Source organism: Ammospiza nelsoni, chromosome 4 (assembly GCF_027579445.1).
Source record: "Ammospiza nelsoni isolate bAmmNel1 chromosome 4, bAmmNel1.pri, whole genome shotgun sequence".
NCBI classification, from domain to species: Eukaryota; Metazoa; Chordata; class Aves; order Passeriformes; family Passerellidae; genus Ammospiza; species Ammospiza nelsoni.
The window spans coordinates 75,578,117-75,582,069 of NC_080636.1; the positions used below are offsets into that span (position 1 = coordinate 75,578,117).

Here is a 3,953-nt window from a genome sequence, read left to right on the forward strand (position 1 = left end):
GAAATTCCCAGCCCCACTAGTCCTTGTACCTACAACTGATAAGACATAAAGTAAAATACATAATCTTCATAAAGAGGATTAACTGCAAAAGTTTGAGTCATATAGAAAACAGTATTAGTCAATCATCTTCAAAGACTAAAGAAGAAAGAGTTGATTATTACATGTTACTTATCTTTAAAGGAATTATCTTTTTTTTTATTTTGCATCTCTTTAAGTCATATAACTTAATTTTACGCATACCCATAAACTTCAGTTTTTCAGTGCTGTACATCTAGCCTAAAACCTTCTAATTGAAAATCATTGATTAAATCCATCCCTGACATCTACTGCATGTGTCAGAGTTGTGATAAATGGACACAATCTAATTTTTACTTGTTTCTGAGGGAGCAGTTAAAGTGAACATTGCTTCCAAAGACCTCTAAACATCAAAACTAGCAAAACTAAGAGAACTATAAGCATTCACTGAAAATGTGACTCCTTCTTCTCTAGAGAGCTTAAAGGATACTGTAGTCAGATGCAAACTGAAGACAGCCCAATCGGGGGAAAAAATTGTGATTTTCTACCTAACCTTTCCACTTAAACTGTTTGGGATTAATTTCTTACAGGCAGTTCTATTGAACAAGCTATTGAAGATATTTGGTAAACATCTTCCCACTGAAACAGTGATTATAACAACAAAACCATAAGTCAGAGGGCTTTGACAAATAACAAAAACTTCCATCGAGTCCCTAAAGAGACTGGAGTCATTAACATTACAGGCACAACCCTTGGCAAGAGAACAACTAGGAACAAGGAAGAATTATTACTAAGAGAACAATAAAGTGGTTTAGATACATCAAGATCAATTAGGCATTAGTTTTAATATAGCCTAAAGTTAAAAGCTGTAAAACAACAGAGAATTTTCCCATTTGCATCATTTAAAGTTCACAGCCCAAGGAAAATACATGTATAAAGAAACTAGAGAGCCTTCTGTGAATTGTGTGTCAATTATCTAATTACCTTTGATAACATCAGGTGCAAACCTTCAAGGAAAAAGCTTTAAAGAGCTCTTGCAGGTATGGGTGTATTAGGAGAGTAATAAGACTTGTTGCAGGGACAAGAGAAAGGAGGAGGAACTGCATCTTGAGAGACAAGAGTTACTGGAGCATGTTTATCAACTCCAAATGCAGCTTCTCAGCTTGGGAAGAGAGACAGGGAGACTGGTTTCTACTTTGACTCTCACTTCCAGGCTGAGATGCTGTCATGTGTTCCTGCTAGTCAAGAAGGAGAGAATCCAAGCCTGGCTCCTACCTCCTGGCCTCCCTCCTTCCTCTGCAGTGCCTGTGGATGAGGAAGAGTGAGAGCACTTTGAGATCCTGGTGCCTGGGCAGCTCCTTGCAGAGGCAGCAGGGCTCTCTGACTGAGGAGGTCAGGGACAAGATCTCAGCCTACAGACACAGCTCCACCTTAGGGCTTGCATAGGGCAGCTGCCCTTGAACTCCCATCAGGAAAAGCCTGGCACCACCAGCTTGGGCAGTAGCTCTGAACATTAGCTGCTCAGTGGTGGTGCTTACATCCCTGCTTCTCTGACTGGTCATTCCCTGCACCAGTTGGAGGAGTGCTGCCTGTCTGCACGATGGGAATTGCTTTGAGGTCTGGACAGCATGCTGCCCCAGCCAGTTGGGAAGATGTGTCTGCACTCCTGGTCAGCACTACTATCTGCCCTCTGATTTTTGAAGGGAAATTGTAGTGACTTCTTCAGCTCGAAGCCTTGGTGAGTAGATGCAGAAGATGGTGTCTGGTGGCATGTTTGTATTTGGATGATTGCTCTAATTAGCTCTTTTTTTTTTTTTCTTTTAATATGAGGGGGGAAAACACAGGGGTTTTTAAGTGTTTTTTTCTTCTGCTTAAGTGATTTTCAAGTGACATTCACCACTGTTTTAATTAAACATGCCTCCTGATTTAGAATTGATAAGCTTCTACTTCAAGGAAATGCCAGGGTAAACTTTTATTTTGGCAGGGGGAGGCAAAACTGATAAGTAGAAGGATAGAGTCTCCTTACAGTCAGAGAAGTGAGAAGAGTTCAGAAAGTGCAGCAAGGGGGGTCTAACCCCAGTAGTAGCACCTAATCCCTCACAGCCCTTTGCCACAGAGGTTGGCTCTGTAGCAACTGCCTGAACTAGAGGAGAAGATGTGCACTTTGTCTGGATTACTTGGTTATTGTCATCTCCTTGGTGCTTCCCAGAACCCTGATGGAGAGCAGGAAACCAGTCATCATGGGCATCCCCCTGAAGTGCCTCTCGAGGCCACCCCACATGCTTCAGGTGACCCAGGAGGGCCCATGCAGGCACCACCAGCACAGGAGACTGCAGTCAGGGCTGGAGCTGCCAGCTCCTCATCAGTCCCACAGAGCAACAGACCATGTCAGGGATTTATATAAAGCTTTTGCAAGTACATGCTCAGGGTTGGGGTTTTTTCAGCTCTTTCACTCACGGTCTTGTTTGTACCTCCTCTTTAGTGACCAGCTGAGCCTTCTCCATGTTCGTGACAAGAAACCCACATTTGTGGCTCTTTAAGGTTTGACCCTGATTCCTCAAGGACTGGGACACACAACTGACATAAGACCACACCAACCAAAAATCAGGTCAGTGATTAAACTTCTTGATGTTGGCAAGTCAAGTGGCAGTATCAGAAGGGAGGTCATGAGGTCATTTGCAGTTGTAGACCTGAGAGTAAGAAATGTCAATTTAACTCTCCCTGAGACCGCAGCTTTTGAGAGGGGAAGGTGGGGAGGCACAGCTTTTCTGTTAAGAAATGTATCTGTTGGTTTAGGAGCTGCCAGTAAATGAAAAACAACAACAGTAGATATCATGTTCTGTGTGATAGGTACTTTTAGTATAGGGAGTATTGCTGAATTTCTGTTCCATGGGAAAAAATCTTTCTCTTGCATTAGATCTTCACCTGACCCATTACTGAGATAATCTTCAGCCAGCTTACACCTAAAGACTGGAGCTGTGGTAATTCTCACAAGAGTCTTGTCAATGCATATGAGATGAAATTAAGGAAAGTCTAGTCATGAATAAGGTCTGTGTTTTCAGTTCCCCTGAGAGCTTCCATCAAGCAAAACTATTTCCCTTCTAAAGAATATATTTGAAGAAGGGGAACTAAATATTTTTCTATTATTTGCCTGCTGGAATATTCTTTACTTGGTGTCTGAGCACAGCGGTGACTTATACAAATATTGCAGCTCATCTTTTAAAAAAAAGCATTATTATATCAGTAATAAAGAAAACAATTTGCATTTCAGATTAAGAGACAGCAGTATATCACAAAATATTTACTCTGCCCAGAAGAGCAGCAGTTTACAGACTATTTAACAGCAATTTGTGTATGCATTTAAAGATTACATCTTTTTTTAAATGAAGGTTTTTATTAGTGTGCTAAGTAGTTTTCTGTAAGTAAAAGGATCTTTGGCTTTTTATTCTGTGATAAGCAGTAGTGATTTAGATCTGAGTTTTTATAGCATGTGGCATGTGAGGTGTGTCTATCTTCTTGTGGCTGTTTTTTAGATTTTTTTAAACTAGATCATAGTCTTATTTGCTTTTCTGGGGAGAACCAATATAAGCTCATAAGTGTTCTACTTTTAAGCAGTGTACAAAACCTAACCTCTTTGTTAGTTTAGCGATCTTACACTATTTGGTGCCATTCACCAAAGAAGAACATTTTCACTGAGAATGGATCTTGGTCCCTCTCCTTTCTCTGGTTTTCTTGAAAAAACTCAAAAAACCCAACACCAAAAAACCCGAACATATGAGACCAGAGGGGAAAAAAAGAATCAAAAAATACCTCCACAGAGCACCTATTTTTCCAAAGATGATGGAGAAGTGAGGGGAGATATGAGCAGGGAGCATAGAAAGGCTAGGAAGAATGCAGTCAGTGCATAGCCCTGGGGCAGATTCTTGGTCTTTCTGTGT

The 3,953-nt window shown here is 41.0% G+C and overlaps 1 long non-coding RNA gene across 1 annotated transcript; it reads left to right on the plus strand.

Moving 5' to 3' along the window:
• The first annotated feature begins 1,671 nt into the window (after positions 1 to 1,671).
• LOC132071982 (uncharacterized) lies at positions 1,672 to 3,106 on the plus strand. Its single transcript, XR_009418275.1, has 3 exons — positions 1,672 to 1,753; positions 2,498 to 2,623; positions 2,933 to 3,106. It is a non-coding gene; the product is annotated as an uncharacterized LOC132071982 (long non-coding RNA).
• Positions 3,107 to 3,953: the final 847 nt, after the last annotated feature.